The sequence below is a fragment of the Musca autumnalis genome, unplaced genomic scaffold (assembly GCF_047663935.1).
Source record: "Musca autumnalis isolate F117 unplaced genomic scaffold, ASM4766393v1 scaffold_1, whole genome shotgun sequence".
NCBI lineage: Eukaryota > Metazoa > Arthropoda > Insecta > Diptera > Muscidae > Musca > Musca autumnalis.
In genome coordinates, this window is record NW_027411644.1 from 128,400,416 (window position 1) to 128,421,621 (window position 21,206).

General features: G+C 34.6%; 1 protein-coding gene and 1 long non-coding RNA gene across 6 annotated transcripts in view; both read left to right on the top strand.

The window, feature by feature from the left end:
* The window catches only part of side-VII (sidestep VII transmembrane protein), a 1,783,907-nt gene that overhangs the window by 307,086 nt on the left and 1,455,615 nt on the right, over positions 1-21,206 (top strand). The gene's annotated exons all lie outside the window — the stretch shown is intronic.
* Positions 14,508-15,098, top strand: LOC141406755 (uncharacterized). The gene is made up of 4 exons (XR_012413502.1): positions 14,508-14,573; positions 14,624-14,793; positions 14,895-14,946; positions 14,994-15,098. It is a non-coding gene; the product is annotated as an uncharacterized lncRNA (long non-coding RNA).

A 21,206-nucleotide genomic window follows, 5' to 3' on the forward strand; every position in this document is an offset into this window, starting at 1 on the left:
GTATTTTACCCCACTGTACTATTTGTACTATCTTTCCCCACTGTACTGGGACATCAACGGATATAGCACAAAGGAGAATGAACACACAAGCAGAGAAATGACCATGCGTAAGCAGCGAAACTCCCACTGAAGAACTGATAAGCAGAATTTTGTTTGTAACTAAAAAAGACGCTTCAAAAAGGCGGGAAGAGATATGTACATTGTTGGTAGAATTACAATGTAATATCTCAAATTAGAGTAATTACCTGATCGACAAAAGGTAGGAGAATAGAAAAACGAATGTGTTTGGTTGGTGATGGGCGATCTCAACAACAACGAAATCAAATGCAGCGAGAATATGGATGGTGCGGAATAACAACAACAATAACAAATTTTCAAATGATCAACAAATAAGGAGATCGATGTAATGAGAGATAGGATCAATGTGTGTGTGTCGAGTGTAAGAGTTATTGAAAGTTAACGATGTTGTTATTGCAAATATTACAAAATATATTTGCAAGTTCTCAGTTAAAATGAGAATATCCACAATTGAAGCTTTACGAAATAACAAAACCGAATGCTATGTATGGTCAACGCGACGTAGGGTGATCAGTACAATTAAATTAAACTAGCAAGTTTTAGCAACAAACATAGATGTTTTAAATGGAGCAACGAACTAATTAACACACGAAGTGGTGATAATAGTCGACCAAGATGAGTTTAAGTTTTGTAATGCGAGAAAATTTATTTGATTTTATGTGTGTGTTGATATGGTGAGACCAAAGGATTTGTAGCAAATCTAACAAGAATAACAACAACACGGATTGTGAAGTGTATGATCAACGCGACGTTGGATGATCAGTACACAACGATTTCAACAATATTTGTGTGGACTGTATGATGGGGGATGGGGATAGGGTGATTGAAATTCGTCCAATGATGTTTTTTACTGCTTAAATTAATAACCGATAAAGGAAAACGAAAAGACTAACACTCGCGGGTAGCTCGCTTTTTATGGAATCTGAGTTTACGTACTTGGTGCTAGTGTGGTGATTTGTAGATGTAATAATATCAATTATATGTGACGTGAGATGATCCAATGATTTCTCCCTGCAAAGCAACAACAAAAGCTTCAATTCTCGTTCAAGAGAGAGGGAGCAACAACAATACTGACGTCTATCTGACTCGATGCGACCAAATGTTTGGCAGCAACAAAAAGCTGGATTAATCCGGTTCGATTGGACCAAATGTTTAGGTGAGGGAGGGGAAATCCATAGGTTTCGATAACTCAGTAAAGGAATAATGAGCAATGGATAGAGAAAAGAACACGAAAATAAAACACAAGCAGTATCAGTTTTTAATATTAAAGATATGTTGGTTTATTGGTGCATTTCTTTTCTCTACAACAAAGATTACCTTGTAATCTGAGGTGGCGACAGAGGCCGGTTAGTATACAACAAAGATTACCAATTGTAATCTGAGGTGGCGAAAGAGGCTGGTTAGTATTAACGCGAGACGGTTGGTTAATACGCGACAAGTTAACTCTTCAAACGTTGGTCGACTAGTGAACGCAGAGGTTCTTGCAATCGCAGAGGATCTGAGTCGATTTATACTACTACATTTACATTTTCCAATGAGAGAAAACTCAACAACCACCGCTCGTTGGCATCTGCACTCTACGGTGTCCGCAGAGGGAACGTGCAGATGTTGTCAATCAGCATCCGTGATCGATTGAGCTCGCGAAGTTGAGTTGGAACGTACCGAACTTATATACGTAGCAAGTGCCTTTTCATCTTCCAACTCGAAATTTGCTTTAGCCTTAGTTTCTGTAATTGATTACGCCTTTGTTGATCCGTTGACAGTATGCCATTATCCACTTTTCATTTGGATCTCCCATGAATCATAATTATTTCCATTGAGTTTATCGATTTGATATAGAGATGAACTCATCCTTTCCACGATTCAAATTAAATTTCAATCAAAAAACACTTAAACTTTTTTCTTTCTTAACCACTCTGGGCGCATAACCTGTTTGAGATCTTTATTGTGTAATATCAAGTTAAAAACTAAATGTACAGAGTAAAGTAAATATTTCATAAGGGCTGAACATAAGATTAATTCAAACTTCTATCAAACACATACATGTTGCATGGCGGATACAAACTTCAATAATATTTACAATGCTGTGCAGTAGAAATTCTAATCTTTATCACAAAATACGACGTCGAAACACACCTACGAACTAAATATACGCGATCAGGTATTCAGAAGAAAGCAGCCGCGTGTAAGCAAGACCAGATGATCAAATTGGGTATGCAGTCCTTGCAAAACGTTAAGTTCACAGGAAATACCCAATACCTCAGGGTAGAAAAAAAAATTAAATTTAAACTTTACGCTAGAATCGGGTAATTTTCTGTCACGATAAGGACTGCTAGGGATGCTACCAAATGACTTAAATTGAAGTAAGTATTACAAATTATCATGAACTATATCAGACATTCAAGTTAAAAACTTGAACTTAGCTCTTTTTCTTCTTTCGATTTTACGAAATCTTCGATTCTAACATTCTCATCGATTCATCAAATCCATCATCAACAATTTTCAATGACAGATTTCAAGAAAACGATCAAGCTTCTTAGGTGTTTCCCTATCGCTCATCCTGCAATGAAATTTTATATTCAACATAAAATAAACAAATTGAAATCCCCATAGATCTTATTATTTCGACATAGCAAACAGATACATTTCATTCCTGAAAAGTTGTCACATCTCAACAAAGAATGCCTTCACCTCAGACATTCCGAAATTTATAATTACAATTGCTTGAATGAAATATCACATTATGTGACGAGAAATTGGGATTTTTCAAAATCATCTATTGTAAAAAATAAGGCGGTGATGATATTACCTTTGTTCGACTGTGTTACCGAATATTTGTCATTTATACTACGAAAACAAACTGGCAATTACCTGAATAAATATTGCTTAATGTAAATCTGAACTTAGTGGTTCAAAGATCCTTAATCACGTGATTGCTTAAGTCTGGAGACTTTCCCAAATGGCTTGACGTCATACATATTACTCTCTATTACAGAGATTAATGTTTTTATTCCTCTAACAGAAACCACACAAAATTTACTAAAACGTTGGATGTGTTTTCAGCTTTAGTTCATATCGTTCGTGTTTCTTCTTCATCAAAACAAAAGAAAACAAAACAAATTTTTTGCATCCCAAAGGAAAAATTTACAATCGGCACGCTTTGCAAATTAAAAAATAATCCAATTGCTTCTTACTGACTGTTTATATTTTTTTGTATTCGGCAAAGATCAGTTTAGCAAGAAATGAGAAACGAAATGACACTATGACATTTCCTATTCAATAATAAAAGAGAGAGAGAGACAACGGGTGTTAAATGAACTGATGGAACTAACTGAAAGAGAAGAGCAAAAGGAATGGGAGAAAAACAAACGAAGGAGCAAAAGGAACTAGCTGAACCGCATAGTCGGACATAGCACCGGTCGTTCTTTTGTGGAGTTGTTCCTTTGAACTAGGTCGTTCCGGAACGACACAACTCTACCAAAGAGACAGCACACAGATCAATTACTGAACTATCATTTTTGTTGACAAAAGCTAAGCATCCATCATTATCTCCTTCACTTCTTCCGTTGAGGGTAACAAACCCACTGTCATTCCAGAATTCAATATACTTCCTCCCACTGGTACTGACTATTTTGTCTTTCGATTTTCTTGTATCTCTTATGCTCTTATATTCCTGTACAATTTCCTTTGGAAACAATTGTTCCCCTCCAATGCGTATATGGTAATCACCAATAACTATTTCTTTAGTTTCGGTTTGTTCTGTTGCATCTTTTATTCTTCGAATTTCAAAGTATTATATCGCAGTTCTCTCTTTGTATAAGCTGATATTTGAAACCTTTTTCAGCTAAACATTTCTTAACGCCAATACCCTCCCACGGTCACTCATTCCAGTTGTTTCCTACACGTTGTAAAATTTAAAAATCTGTTGTTATAATTATATTGTTTTTTTCTTCAACATGCGTTTCAAGTAAAATGAATATATATCAAGATTTTAAAGAAAGTCGTATAACTGATGGTGATCATATTTGCTTGCTAGCCCATGTATGTTGTATGCTACTATTTTTACATTTTAATAGTTTTTGGTTTAATTTGATCTAATAAAATATTGTAATCTAAATTTACTTTATTTACTTCTTCTCCGCAAGACATCCTTAAAACATCTATAGCTTCTTTTCGTTCGCACATCAGCTCCATTCCAGTTACCATTCCAGTAAAGCAATTTCCCTTCAATTACCATCTGATCTCTCCGAACTCCAATTTTCTTCGGTCTATTCAATTTCTGAAGTACCTTTTTGAGATGCAGCATCATTTTCTTTTTTAAAGCCGTTGCACAGTGTGTCAAAAATGGGGTTTTTGTGTCAAAAATCTATAGTTTCTAAACGGATGAAGATAGGGCTATGAAATTTGGAGGAGATGTTTATCAGGCATAGATCTTTCATTCCATGTAGTTACAAGGTATTCGGTCAACGTCTTCTATAGTGTTTTATTGAAAAAAAATGGTTTTTCGAAATTTTAAAGTTTGTGTTATATAGATACATATAAATAATAATTGATAACTTCTTAGGGTTATTTAAAATACATTTTGGAGATATAGAAGCATAAAACGTTACATTCTCTAATACAGACTTGTGTTTTATCAACATAAAATAATTCAATTAATATGTATACTATAACAAAAATATAACAAATTAAAATCATGGATGAACATTTACTTAGCGTAAAATGACAATATATATTACGTTTTTTAGATTTTGAGTTCTTTCTTAAACGAATAGAGGGACCAGATGATGTCAAAAGTCGATGGAACAAGTCTTCGTTTGTGGCCTTTCTGGAAATTTTTCGCGTAAAGTTCTGGCGATATTTCTGTGTATCCTTATGTCGTGACTCTTGCGCCTCCTCCGATAGTTGCCCATTAGGAAGTATACATGCTTCTATTATATTCCATGAAATAACATCTTATGAACAGTGGCATATTATACCAAATATCATTTTCTAAACAAACCTTACACCTTTCTTGTGCGTATTTATCAAATTTGCTTATTTTTATTTTGTTAAATATTGGCAAATATTGACACGGCTATAAACAGTATGTCCGGGTGCACTTATTGATATGAGATAAGTCTCCCTTGTCCTTTCTGGGATGTTAGTGGAACTATTATTATTATTTATTAAAACAGTTCTATTTGTTGTTGAGCTTTAGGCCATATTGTGTATTTTATTTACTTTCCAATATTTCGCAATTGATTAAATTGCATCTTCAGGGGATCTACAAAACATACTTAATATTAATATCACGGTTTTTTTATTACTAAAGATACAAACACTGCACACAAAGAAATCGCTTACATGTAAAACTTAATTTAGCGTCAAAATTACTTAAAAACTATGACAGACTTCACCGTCATCGTCGAGTTTAAATATTGCACTGAGTTGCTTTACATATTGCATGATCTCTTCTGTGTTAGGTGTCGGTAGCAATAGGCTGCATTATCAGTATCGCTCTTAAAATTAATTCTCTTTGATGTGTCTATGTTGTTTATATGCAGCATCTCCAACGTTAATCTTTTGTTGTAATTATTCTCTGTCTGGATTATTTTCACTTGTTCAAAGTTTGGTAAATGATTAGTTTTCTTGCAATGTTCAGCAAGAGCTGTTTTTTGTGTTGTATTCATGTTTCTATGTTTAATGTCTGATTTGTGAGCAGACATCCTGGTTTTTAACTTATTTTTGGTAGTGCCTACATATATTTTGCCGCATTTTTCATCCTTATTGCCATCACATTCTATTTTATATATTACATTGTGTTTGTCTGCCTTGCTTATTTTATTTTTTGTATTGGTGAAAAATCGTTTGAGGGTGTTATTCGTTTTTTGTGCTATCGTATATCTGCTTTTATCATATAAGTCTGATTTTTGAAATCGTTCGGAAATCTCCGGAACATAGATCATAGATTTGTATGATTTTTCCGTTGCTAATTCTCCACATCGCATGTTTCGCGGTACTTTATTGTAATTGTTTATGAGATTACTTATAATTTTATTTGGGAAGCTATTTTTCTTCAGTATATCTCTTATTTTATTTTTGTTGTCGTTGTGAAATTTTGTATCACTAATATTTAATATCCGGTTCACCAAGTTTTTCGCTGTGTTTAATATCATCTGTCTTGGGTGTTTAGAATAAAAATTTATAAGTCTTCCCGAGGCCGTCGGTTTTTGGTACCAGTCTATTTCCACTTTCCCAGTTTTTCTGTATACCAGAGTGTCTAAATATGGTAAACATCCGTCATTTTCTTCTTCCATCGTAAATTGTATATTTTTATTGAAGCTGTTTAGTGTGGTCAAAGTATCCAGTATTGCATCTTTCTCAAGTATCACAAAAAGATCGTCAACGTATTTAGTCAGTATCAGAGGTTTCGTCGTCAATTGTTCCATACAGGTGTCAAGAAGTTTCTCCATCACTAGATCAGCAACTATGGGAGAAGCTGGTGAACCCATTGGTAGTCCTTTCTTTTGATTGTATACCTTGTCATTATATTTGAAGTAACGGCTGTCTTTAATGCAAAAATTAAGAATACGGAAAAATAGGCACTTCGTCATATTAGTGTATTCTTCGATTTCTTTCCATCTCTCTTCTATGATTCTTATTCCTAAATCGACTGGTATACTCGGGAAGAGAGATACAACGTCAAACGATACCATCTTTTCGTTCTCTTTAATTGATAGGTGTTGTATTTTGTTCTTAAATTCTATTGAGTCTTTCACATTATACTTGGAATTTTTGGTTAAGTTCTTCAAAATCTTAACTACGTATCTACACAATGGCATACAGGGAGAGTTGACGGACGAACAAATAGGTCTTAATGGGTAACCTTCCTTATGGATTTTCGGAAGTCCATAAATTCTAGGCGCCGTTGCCACGTCCGTTTTAAGCTGCTTTCTTTCCACTGTTGAAATAATGTTGTTTTTGTACATTTCCTCTACTAGATCATTGTTCTTCTTTATTAAATTATTTGTTGGATCTTTATTTAGTCTTTGATATGTCATCATGTCAGATATTATGTTGTTCATTCTTTGTTCGTAGTCATTTTTACTTATTGCCACTGTCACATTCCCTTTATCTGCATTTAATATTAGTATATCTTTATGTTTCTCCAAAAAAGTACGTGTGTGTTCCACTGTGATGTTTACAAACTTATCTCTTCCATTTTCTCGCATCCTATTTATGTTTGTGTCGATCATTGTTGTGAACTTCGTTCTCATCACTTCTTGCTGTTCTTTTTCATTCCAAGTTTGAATAGCTTCATCTCCGTCCGCAATGAGCTTAAAAAGTGGAAATTGTGCTTTTGTAGTTGGTAGTCCAAATTTGTCTCCGAGTGAGAGAAGCCACTTAATTTCGTATGGGAATTCAGTGCTCGTTTTATTTACAAACCATTTCTCGTTGCACTTTATGTTTAGTTCTACCATTTGTTGTTGTTTTAGTTTTTCAAATTTTTGTTTTTGAGTATGTTTGACTTTTTTCTCTATAGCTTATTATTTATTTATATATAATTCGGTCAGAAAATGTATCTTTCAACTCCAAAAAACCTAAAATCGGGGGTACAGTTATATGAGGGTTCTATTAAAAAGTGGACTCCAATGTGTGCAAGTTTATCGACCACTAGGAACCCTAACTGCAAAATAGTAGCAACTTCTTTCCGAAAATGTATTAAAAACTCTAAAATATCTGATATCGGGCGATACCGTTATATGGTACATCAAAACGAGGACCTATATATACAATTTTTGGCAAGGAGGTAGTTTACTCGTAGAAAACGTTATATTTCAATTTTTAGCTGGATCGGTTGATTATTGTAGGTAAAATCCTGAAAATACGTAATATCGGGTGGTACCCTTATAGGGGACCTATTTCCCGGCGTCGCACTTGGCCGCAATTAAACTATATAGAAATTGATAGCGCGTGAGTTCCTCTATATTTGAGTACCATTACAACAGTGGAACCCCATGGAAGTTTTTAGTTATATCCTATTAAAAAATAACTAATTAAAAATATACACCTAACAAATGTTCAAAACAAATCAGGTTATTCTACAGAACAGGAACGCAAGTACATTTACTTCTACGCTAAACTGTACGTCAGGTTTCGTATTATCGGATAGCAAAAAGAACCATTAAAAAATTCCAATAACACGTGATAATATGGTCCACACAAAATCGTCCAATTTCCTTGCGATTTTAATATTTGTTTTAACGAAAATAATGGTACAAGCAACAATTGTAACGGTACAAGCAAAGAAATCTTTGTTTTTCTTTCTTCGCTAGCATGTTTTCTATCCCTTAATGTAAAATTTTTGGGAATTTTCGACAACTTGTTTTTTGCATTTTTGGCACAAAATATTGAATTTGGACACACTGTGCGTTGCCCGCATAGATCTTTTTAAATAAAAATATTTGTACCAGCCAGAAATTTGGTATTCCTCATCACCTCTGTTACCATTCTTGCAGAGTTCAGTTCAACTAATACGGTCATCTTTTCGTCCTTATGGTGAAGTTTCTTTATATGCTCAATCTCCAGATAATTTTAAGATTAGTTTAAAAATTTTCGTTACTGCTCCACAAAATAAGCTTTTGCAGCCCCCCCACAAGATTTTCTTTCTTCCGAGCTCTTCTTCTAGCCACTGTATTCGGCGATTGTCCACCTCCTTATCTTCTCTTAACTTTTTTAGTTTAGCTCTCATTTCAACATTATCTTCTGTTAGTCCTTTGACTTCGCTTTTAACCCCTTCTACATTAGTTGCATAAGGTTACTTTCTAGAGATGTTCCTGACAGCCTGCGTTTAGGTTTTGAACATCCTGTCCCATATTACCAGTTGGAGTGTTTCCAGAACTGTTCGGTTTGTTAGACATTTTCCGTTTGGTAAAATTGCACTGTGTGTAATTTTTTGAGTCATGTTTTATTAACCATATTCTGACACCGCAGTGTGATAGAACACCTAAAATGAGAAGACACGTGTCTCGCCGTTTTTCCCTATCTCATCAACTTTCGCGGTTATAGGCCTCTAAAGGTTTGAGGCTTTGATGTAAAAAGGGTAATTTGTCAGGACTATATCTTCCAAACCGTTAGGAAATTTGAATTTATCTCAGACGTAAAGTTGTAGCCCTTGTCTTAAAGAACAAAAATTGTGAACACATATAACCCATCAAACTTCATCTGCAAGGTCAAAATCGCCATGGTAAAATTTCTCTTAAAATTTTTCGCAAGTTTTGTTATACAGCTGTCAAACCGATCAAATTTGAAAAAAAACAACTTTAATTTATTAGTGGAAAAAAATATTAAAATATTAAAACAACGACTATGGGATTAAGCCTGACTATTTTGAAAAACAAAATAAAAGTCGCCATCCCAAATAAAAAACGCCAACCCTCCTAATTGTGGGACCGGACACTGTCGAAATGTTGTTTATTGCTGTAGTATGCAATACCAACAAATTAGTTATGTGTTTTTTCGTCGAGAATCGACGAACGCATAGCAGTGGGAAAGATTTGGTTTTGTTTGCAAGTGAAGTTGCTCGAGTTTAGGTAGTGCCAAAGAAATTCTCGATCAGAGTGTTTCTTTGCTCACGTATCTATTTGAGCGAACAATTGACACTTGGGTATAAAAAGTTTCTTGTTGAAAAACAAGAAACAAGGGAACTGATGAAGATCTGTGGCGATATCTGAAACTATAGTCTTCCCTGCCTTACCCCTTGGTAAACATCGCCAATTTTTCCCCCACTAATAAATTAAAGTTGTTTTAATAAAATATTAAAACAACGACTATGGGATTAAGCCTTCTATTTTGAAAAAAAAAAATAGAAGTCGTCATCCCAAATAAAAAACGCCAACCCTCCTAATTGTGGGACCGGGCACTGTCGAAATGTTGTTTATTGCTGTAGTATGCAATACCAACAAATTAGTTATGTGTTTTTTCGTCGAAAATCGACGAACGCATAGCAGTGGGAAAGATATGGTTTTGTTTGCAAGTGAAGTTGATCGAGTTTAGGTAGTGCCAAAGAAATTCTCGATCAGAGTGTTTCTTTGCTCACGTACCTATTTGAGTGAGCAATTGACACTTGGGTATAAAAAGTTTCTTGTTGAAAAACAAGAAACAAGGGAACTGATGAAGATCTGTGGCGAGATCTGAAACTATAGTCTTCCCTGCCTTACCCCTTGGTAAACATCGCCAATTTTTTCCCCCACTAATAAATTAAAGTTGTTTTAATAAAATTTTCCCAACTTTGACTTTTTCGGTGTTTATTTCTGTAGATTTATCATTGGTCATGAAAGTTATGATATGATATGATGGATGGCTACACCTAATGTATTCTACATATATTCTCCTTTAATTAAAATCTCTGCACAGATGTCCCGGAATCTCCGCAGTCTCAAGCTGATGGTACATTTCGCGATAAAGAAATTTGAAGCAATTCTTCGTCTGAGGATGTCCATTAATATCCAAAGTCCATTAAAAACATGGCATATTGAATTTTGAATGAGATTTTATTTAACTTTGTACTTTGATTATTTCACTTGATTTCCACAACCAGTTCGGTTGCCAAAACTTATTAAAAGCTGGTTGACAAGTAGGTTTTTCAAAGGTAGATTCCAGAGTGACATTATTGAGTTTTGTTCTGCTTACGTACTACTTTTAAGAAGCGAGATCGCATCTCGTAGGGCGTGATGTATTTTAGTAGTAAATACAAGGTTGTAATGGAGAAGTATGATAATATAAATATGTACAGGGTTGCATAGAAACCGTTATATTTAACCATAATATGCTGATGAGACACTGAATTTTATTTTTAATACTTTAAACTTATTTGCTTATATAAGCTGAGTTCAGACGGGCCATCGAGGTCGAATAAGCTGTCACTCATTTTATGCATACGACATTCTATATGTTTGGCAAAGTCCATACGATTTTCAGCTTTTACGTTCATAACAACGTATCAACATAACATATAAATATGAACAACATAATGTTTTCAATTTTTACATTATTTTATTTAACTTACTTTGGAGTCCGTTTAGTTCAAATCTGGTAACTCATTTTTAACACGGTTACAGTTGACCAATGGAACTAAAGCTTTGTACACTTTTCAGATTTGGATGACAATACATGAATATGAAATCAAAACCAATATTGGTCCATTTTACAGTGTTTTATTTAACTTGTTACATTGTTTCATTTATCTTGTTTTTCAAATCTGGTAACTCAATTTTGACACAGTTGCACTTGACCAATCGAACTAAAACTTTGCCCACTTTTCAGATTTGGATGCCAATACATGAATATGAAATCAAAACCAATATTGGTCCATTTTACTGTGTTTTTACAGTGTTTTATTTAACTTGCTTTGGTGTCCGTTTAGTTCAAATCTGGTAACTCATTTTTAACACAGTTGCAGTTGACCAATCGGACTGAAACTTTGCACACTTTTCAGATTTGGATGACAATACATGAACATGAAACCAAATCCAACATGGTACTGAAATTTCCCCACAAAAAATTATGGGCATAGACCCGATATAGCGGTACGACCCGATATGAAGTTTTTTAACGATTTTATCTTCATTTTTAGCAGAATTGTCAGTAACTTGGCAATTGGAGTTCTCAATGATACAGAAACGTCCCCACGAAAAATTATGGACATTAGTCCAGGTTTTGGTATAGCCTTTATATAACTATACCACACGATTTCAGGCAATTTGAAGTTTTTATCTACATTTTCGGTCTAAGTTGACTATAATTTTGTTCTCAGTGGTCGACAAAATTTATTTACTAGAAAGTTAAAAATAAAAAGTTATTTAAAAAAATTAAGTATCAGTGTTTTATTTATAAATGCACATAAAACTAGAAAATAATTAGTCGCTTAGCCTAAATAAGTATATTCTTTCTCATGATGGAATCTCTCAAATAAAACGCCTGTACTTAAATTATAAATGGTGGCAATATTAAACGCAAGCGTTTTATTTGGGAGATTCCATCATGAGAAAGAATATACTTATTGAGGCTAAGTGACAAATTGTTTTCTAGTTTTAAGTGCATTTATAAATAAAACACTGAAACTTAATTTTTTTATCAAAACATGTCCGGTATTCGCTCAAAAGCTAATGATATATGGAATTTTGCTTCTCAATGTGACTTTGACATTTGTTCAATGTATATCGTAAAGATAGAAACGCCAGTCGAACAGGTTGCTCACGAGTTGGTGGAGTCCTCGTTGCTGTTAAATCTTACGTGAAGTCTCATATTATAAGTATTGATGATGACAACGGTCTTTTGGATCATATTGATGTTTATGTTTATGGTTCTTACCAGAATTTGTTAATATCGCTGTCATATATTGCGCCAGGAAGTCAGTGTAATATTTATTCTAAACATACATGTATCTTACATTGTTACATTACCACATTTAATAATGTGCGTAGCGGGAGATTATTTACACATCATTTGTCAGATCTAAACTTGAATATTCATTAATTGTATGGAACACTACTTTTAAAACCCACATAGGACGTTTGAAAAAATTTAGAAGTACTTTACGAAGTTTGCTCTCAAACCGATGTTTCCAATTGAAATGCCTAGTTATTAAACTAGATGCTTTTTGCTTGGATTGCAAACATTAACAAGCCGAGTAAGTGTTCCATCTGCCTGGTTTGTCTTTGATTTGATTAACAATATCATTGATTCCCTGGGTGTACTTGCATTCCGATGTTTGTATCTTCGCGAAGCTTACGAACTGCTAATTTGTTTGAAGTTCATTTTCACCGCACTAATTATGGGCACATTGGTACATTTTTGAGTCTAAATTCCATCAATAATAAATTTAAAAATGAATGAAAGCCATGTATTGACTTCAGCACGCCCAAAGAAGCATTTAAATCATGCCTTTTCAAATTGTGAGAATAATTTTTATTTTATATGAATTATCAATACATTGTTATCCCAGTCTCTAAGTATGTTGAATTCCATTGACTAATAAACTAAACTAAATCACGCAGCAAATAAAATACTTTTTATTAAAAATAATAATCTTGCTCACTTTTTCATTTTCTTTATTTATTTTTTTTTGCGTTTTTTGGTTAAATCGTTATCTCTCAAAACTTTATTTCTGAAATGCATGCAAAAATACATAGTCCAATAAAGGGCACCCTAAACGAGAAAGATATATATTAGTTGCCACATCTTTTTGATAGATACAAATTTTCATTGGGGTCACACCACGTGTGCAACATTAAAGAATGTCAAATTTGACATCTCATACGACATTATTGGCTTATGTGAACGGCACTTTACAAAATATTTCTTAACCTAAGTACAATCTAGCAACTCTTATCTTCTATTCAATAAGGAATAGGCTATATTGCTGTAACCCATGATATTAGGTAACCTTATGCTCACGGCATTGCATTCGCTTTGCCGTCCCTTCTCTGTCAAAATGATTCTGACAAACGTTGTATGTTTGTAATTTATAATTTTTCAGCCAATTTGGAGTCGATTTAGCCATGTAAGTCCATCCGGTTAAGTATAACTTACGAACACATTAGCCGATCCGGTCCAGATTTTGGTCCTAGTAATGTTTTGATCAAACTTTGATAAATTTTGAGAATAGGTCATATCGGTCCACTTCATCTGCCCCTATAAAAGTTCAAGCACATTCGCTAAAATAGTGCACACGACAACTCTCGAATGGATCAACTGATTTGGTTCCAATATTGTTTTTCGTATTATTTCTTACAGACGTAGATCAGGTATGGACTATGAGGTCCATTCCTTTGCAGTTTAAGTGCTGTTCGAAGATCGTTTTGAAATTGTTACCAAAGGTATTCTTTGTGGTCTTGTTTACATCGGTATGATGTGGTAGTGGTCAAGTTCATGCTTCAAGATATATTTGTCCAAAAGCTTTAAACATTCCTACAGTGACTAATATAATAAATGGCTGATGGTCACAGTAATTGACAGTATTGACTGACATTTGTCCAACTTTTGCACAATGTAATATTTCTCTCAAACATTGGCAAGTCCTTTCTTCCTGACATCTTGCGGGGACCAACTAAAATTGCTGTTAGGACAAGGAGGAATGATTCCGTTTCAAGATGGTCTGTGGCTTGTCGGAAATTAATAGCGCGTTGTTATGTAATCTTTATCACAACATTATGCTAGTTTTTTCCCTGGGGATAACAACGCTTTCTGAGATATGTCTGTTTTTATCATGCCGCTCAGAAACGTGTTTTTCCATTCAAAAAGAAGAACGAAAATTAAAAATTAACACACATTCTCCCAAAGATGCTGCGACATCACTTGGCTAAACTTTAATACATCCTTCTCTCAGTCTCTTAAATGTATTTGTTCAATAACATAATTTTTTTTTGTACTTCCATACGTCGTCAAGTATGTTGGTGGTAGAACACTTTCGTATTCATTCACGAGGGCATGTAATCGTTTACTTGATTGACGTGAGTACTCATTTATTTATTTTGATGTTTACAAAGTTTTGTGTTTACAGGGTATGTATAAGTGTGCTGTATATGTATGATGGTAAATGGTATCAAAACAAAAAGATAAAAATAAAAATGTAACGGCAAAAAGAGAAGGATTACAAATCAATTTTACATTCTGATATAAAATTAAGAAGTTCATCTAAGAGTTGACGGTTTCTGGATCTCAGGACATCATGTAAGTTGGTGTATTCTTTGAAAAAGGCAAAATTATTTCTATTTTCCTCAAATTTCTTACATTGAAGGATAATCAGTTTTTCATCTTCAATCTCATTGCAGATTTCGCACAAATTCGTGTCAGCTACGCCGATTCTATGGAAATATTTTTTCTGTACGTATGCCCAGTGAGCAGACGGTTGATAATTTTTATATTTTCAGGTTTCATATCGACTTTTTTGAACCAAGCTTCGTTTGATGGCATTGGAAAGAATTGATAAAAGTACGACCCTTTGAAACGAGAGGTTTCCCTGTAGGTATCAACAAACTCGTTCCATAAGCAGGATTCATTTTGTTTGGCTGCATCTGTGTCGGAGAGACAGTGATCTATTGACGCTTTAGCGTTTGAAGCATGTTTGGCAAAACAATCCGCTGTTTCGTTGATCGAAATACCAACATGAGAAGGTGTCCAGATGAGAGAAAGTTCGAGAATTTCGGAGTTTGCAAGTTTGTGCATAATGTTGTGTACAGTGAAATTATGCGATGTATTGTTCTGAAGTAAAAAACAGACGTTTTTGCTGTCTAAAAATACAGCAGATTTGCTAATACCGTCTTCGATCATTAGATCAACGGCTTTTTCAATGGCATGTACTTCACCGGTATGGAAGGAAAGTTTTTTGTCAATATTGTAAACGAAATTTTGCTTTGAAGAAATGTTGCATACTGAAGCATCCGTGGCCCAAATAGATACGGCTTGCGACTTAAAATCGTTGATTAGTTTCTAGTAGTGTGCTCTAATATATTCTGTTGATGTATTGTTTTTTGTAGAATTAAAGATATTAAGAAGAAAAACCAACTTGTTGGAGGCATTTGTATTGTAACCAATTCTGAGGTTGTCGAATATATTGCGAAATTTGGAGTGAACATAACCAATGCTAGTTTTTTCGGAAACGTTGGTGGTGAACTATGTGTATAAAGAAGTATTGTAAATTTTTAATCGTATTAGTTCTTTGGCAGCCTGGATTTGTGCTCTTAAGTCTGTGGGTAGAGTTCCAGCTAGAGCACATTCCACATGATTTGGCGTGGAGGGTACAAGGCCCATATTCTTACTTAGGATTTGATTTTGAAAGCTTGCTAAAATTCTTGTTTATGTATGCTGGCCTGTGTGCCATAGAAGATATAGCATATTCGATTTTCGAAAAGAACAGTGATTTTGATAAGTTTATTGCTTTCGCATAATGAATACCACTTTTGGGCCCGGTGACCATTTTGAGTGCATTAATATTATTTTTGCAGGATAACCTTACCTCTTCATAGTGTTCTTTGAGTGAGAGGCAATTTTTGATGTTTCTTCCTAGGAAATTGATGGACTTTACCACTTTTACTGGGATTCCCTTGAAAAGAATATGGGGGGTTTTTCGACCTCCCTTTGAAAGATTTAATTTTTTAAATAAGGAAACCATGCTGTTGGTTTTAAATTGCAAGATATTGGCTTCATCGAAACCTCAACTTGCCACCAGTACAACAAAGTCATCGGCTTATTGAAACACTTGGGTTTTATCATTGGCCACACCATGAAGAGCTAAAGTGTATAAATTGAATAGGGTTGGGCTTAAGCACCTACCTTTTGGAATACCGTTGTAGATTTCCATAGAATGATTTTCTATAATGAGAGTCCTTTTACAGAAAAAAAAATTACCAATCCATACTCGTATTTGAAGTGGGATAATTAGTTCGTCTAGAATGGTCAGGAGACAGTTCATATCGACGCATCCATATGCTTTAGAGACGTCCATTGAAAGAACAATAACTTTTTAATTTTTTCCTTTGAAGAGTTTATTGTATGAAGAATATCATTTATACAAGTTGATGTTGAAACATGCTTGCGATATGCATATGATCTTGGAGGTAGGATATTGTTTTCTTCTAGGAAGGCATGAGTCTTTGTTTGACCATGAGGTTTAATATCTTTGCAAGCACAGATAATAAGGCATTGGACGGAAGTTGGTACAAATATCTAAATTTTTCCCTTTTTTTGGTATGGGGATTATTTTAATTTTTCTTCACTCTTCAAAATACTCACAACTTTCCCATAATGTGTTATATGATGACAGTAGGTTGTATTTACCTTCACATGACAAACTGTTGATCATCTCATACGTGATTCCATCCAGGCCGGCTGCGGAAGGTTTTTTCTTTTGTTCTAGTACATTCTCCAGACCTTGCATGAGAAGTCGATAGATTGGTGGTTAAATGTCACTGCCTAAATCGTTTGATTGTTATTTGGAACTTGTTCACAGATGACGAAGGAAAGTTTCATTATTGTTTGCATTCCATTTTAAGACTGCTTGCGGTTCAAAAAAGATTTGCAGCTATTTACATAGCGAAAAAGCGCTTTGGAGTTGTGAATATTAAGCTAAATTCAACGTTTTTTACTCGATTTTTGGCGCACTTTACAGCTTTTTTGAATTTATCCTTTGCTTCAATTGGAGTTAAAGAATTTTGTATGCATTTGTATTTATCAAATTTCATTTCCGCTGCATCTTTAATGCGTAATAGCCTGCTGAGATCTTCATTCGACCATGAATTATGTTTGGTCTCAGATCCAACTGCAAAAGTTGAGTTTTTAATTGAATGATTTAGTTTGAATTGAATGAAATTCATATTTGCTTCAACATTGAGATTAGAAATGTTTTTGAGAGGATATCTTTTTGCTAGGAAATATTGCTGTTTTGGTGTACAGTTATCAATGATTATAAGAATCGGTCGGTGGTGACTTCCTCCTATACTTATGTTTTTGACGCTCCATGAAAAAGATGCGAAAATATTTGTGAAAGTAAGGTCTAACACAGAACCAAAGGAGTTATCGAATAAATCCTTTTTGAAAGTTGCAGAGCCATCATTCATGCATCTAAAAACAGAGCTGTCCATCAGAGTTTGTACAGTGGATCCTCGAACTGTATCAAAAAGGTCACCCTATGATTTACTTCTTGCGTTAAAATCGCCGCCAATTATGACATTGGGTTTTTCATTCAAAAAGTTTATTAGTTTTGATAGTTCAGTTTTTAAGACATTCGATTTTACCGAATGTGGAAAATACACGGAGACAAGCGTTAGATTTTTAGATAAGTTTGTGGTTTCACAAATTAAGATGTCCAAGATAGTGTTGAAGGCAATTTTTTCCATTTTAATGTTTTTCTTATATAATATGGCAACGCCGCCATAATTATCACTTCTCTGTTTGCAGAATAGTTTGTAGTTTTTAACGTAGGAAGAGGATGCATTCGCACCGACGTTGAAAATTTCGCTGAGAATGCATATATCGACAGCAAACTTATTTAAGTAGAAATCTAGATAGTTTCTGTTTTTATTCAAGCTTTGAAAGTTATGTTGGAGAATTATCATGATTAGTTATGTTTGATGTTGTGGGCTTTTCTTTTAAAGGTGTCATTATGGCGTTTGAAAAATTGTCTAAGACTTTAGACCTTCCGTACATTTTGCGTGTGTTAGAACAATTGACAATTGTTTGGTAAAATTAGAGAAAATGTTTTCATACTCAGATACTTTCGAAAAGTTTTGAAAATCAAAGGATGGTTTGGATGGTAGAGAACATTCTTGTTCTGCTGTGATCAGTGTTCTTTTAGGAACTTTGGCTGTAACCTTATTATATTTTACTCTAGTTTGTCTGCGATTGAGTTCATCATTGAACGAAGTAATTGGAGGTTTGCTTTTTCTTGATATTAAAGGGAATTGGTTTTCGTATTGCGGCTCATCTAATATTTCATAGTAATTGGAGGGCGACTTTTGGAGGCATTCGTTTCTGGATAGGTTTAAAATTGCCATTGACTCTTGAATATTTCTTTCGATGGTATACTTGTTGCATTTTTTACATCTAGGCCATTGTGGTCTTCAATATTGTATAAAATGCATCTGGCTAGAAGACAGTAGGAGTTACATTTAGTTGTTGACAGGCATGTGTCACATTTCGGAGCCGTACAGTTAATAGGACATGCAATATTTTCTCCACAAATCAGACATCTCTTTGCTGATCTGCATCTAGCAGCAATGTGGCATATGCGGCCGCAGTTTTTGCAGAGACGAACAGGTGGTAAATATAATTCGGTAGCAATCCAGCAATTGAACATGTTTACCTCTTTAACAAGCCATTCGCCACAATACCTACTTTTACGGTTTGTGAGGGAACATACTGGCCATCTGAATTTTTGTATTTGAAACGGTATACAGATACAGCTTTGAAATCGTTGTCGCTGCTATTAATTTGATTGAAAATCATGACTTTGTTTTTATTTTCATTGAAGCTGTAAATGTCTGTGTTGTTTGTGCTTTTAGTTGTATTGGAGGGATGAGTGTTTAATTAATTTATGTTTTGTGTTTTATTTTTGTTTTCGGTATGCGGAATATCTATGATCGATAGTGGTTGATCAGATTCATTTAAGTTCTGATTAGAAAGATATGATCATCCTTGATATGAAGTTGGTGTCGATCTAGGGGTTGCTGAGGGAGCAGGAGTTGACTGTGGAAATGAGGAAGTAGAAATATTGTGTTGAGTTGCAAAAGAAGCTGGTTGCGAAGGCACTGCAGTAAAGAATTGTGGAGATTTATTGTTACTAATGGGCGCGACAGAACATGTTGTGAGGGCTTTTTTATCATTTGATAATCTTGAATCCCCAGGTAGGGAGGAGGAAGTGGTAACGGGGGTGGTTAACCAACCCCGTTCATTTTTGAGCGTTGCACTTAAATTATAATATTCTTTTGTGAATTCCAAAAGCAGAAAATAAATTTATAAAGACATGCAAAAAATGCCGGTAGTAGAATGTATGAGTATTTTGTAGATCTAAGGGATGCCGCATTCAAAGTCGATTAAAATTCAAAAACAATTAAAATGCATTCAAAAAAGATTAAAATCCATTCAAAAATTATTAAAACCGTTCAAAAACAATAAAAATTTCAATTGGTTTCAAATACATAACAATGTGTGTGTCCATCCGTTGATATGGATATTATCACACGTGTTTCCCCCAGTCACCTGTTACCTTGTATGATAATATTGTAATAGGCTCATCATTATGAGCCTTTGCATATCCCTTTACCGTGTTTAGCCCATGTCATTGAGACTTATGTGCATTTTTCCATGGGAATGTGGTTTCCATAGGAGTATTCGTGGGCATTTTTGTTTACCTTGTGTGCTAATAAATGATCGTGAGCCTTGCTTTTTGTCCCTTTATAATAGACATGAATGATGCATGTGTTTAACCTATATCAATTGACACTTGTGCGCATTTTTATAAAGGATTGGGGTTGAACATCAAAAATCAATTTTCATGGGCATTTTTTATTTGTCAGTTCTTTGGTTTTTGTATGTTGGTTGTGTGGTGAATGTGGCATATTGTTGTTGTTATTTCTAATACGAACAAGAATATCCCTAGCATATTGTTGTTGTTCTTATGCTTCTTACAGAGGATGCCCCTAGCATATTGTAGCATTGTTGTTGTTGTTCCTTTGCTTCTTACAAGGGATGTCCCTAGCATTTTGTACGCATTGTTGTTGTTCTTATGCTTCCTATAGTCGGTCCAAATCTGATGGAATCACCCAAAGTGGACTGTAGCGGTTAGTTATTTTTGCGGTGGCAAACTCCCTCAGTTTGAAATAGCAGTTGAGCTTGACAAATTAAAAGACTTTGTGTTCTTGTAAAGTTTTGAGAATAAGCGGGTTCTTTTATTGAGAGACGGTTTGTCGTCTGCGGGTTTGGTACAAGTGAAGTTACAATGGCATGGCTGCAGTTGTTTGCAGTCATTTTCTTTCAGCGAAACGAAATGGAATTAATATGAGAGTGGTAGTCTTTTATGCAATGAGTAAACTCAGTATAAAAGGTTACCAGCTAAATAGACGAATGATATTTTTCTATATTTAAAACTATTTTAACTCTAGTTGTTGAACTCGCTTCAACATGGCGGGCCCTCTTGCTGTAACGCAACTGAATATGATGCAGCGGAAGACCAATGTTCGGGCGATGAGCATGTTCTGAAAAGGTATATATTCTGACGCATTCAGCAGTATTGTAAGATAATGGTAATGTAAAGCTTTGTAGATGTATATGTGAGCAGGGATTGAAACAGATTGTCATAAGTTGCAATGGAGCAGATTTTTATCTTCGTAAATGGTTCTCGAAAAAACAGCCGTTCGGAAAAAATAACCTTGAATTTTTCCTTTGAAAAGGTTCGAGCAGTATTGACGACCAGAACTTTACACCTTGTCAGTTGTGTCTTTGTAAAAATGTCCATAGTTAAGCACCAATATCGAATGCCAATGTAAACGTACCTTGAGGTACTGTATCTATCGAATTTTTGTTTATCGCCTTGATTGCTCTCCTCATTATTACCGCAAGGCACAAAGCAAGATGAAAAAATAAGGTGG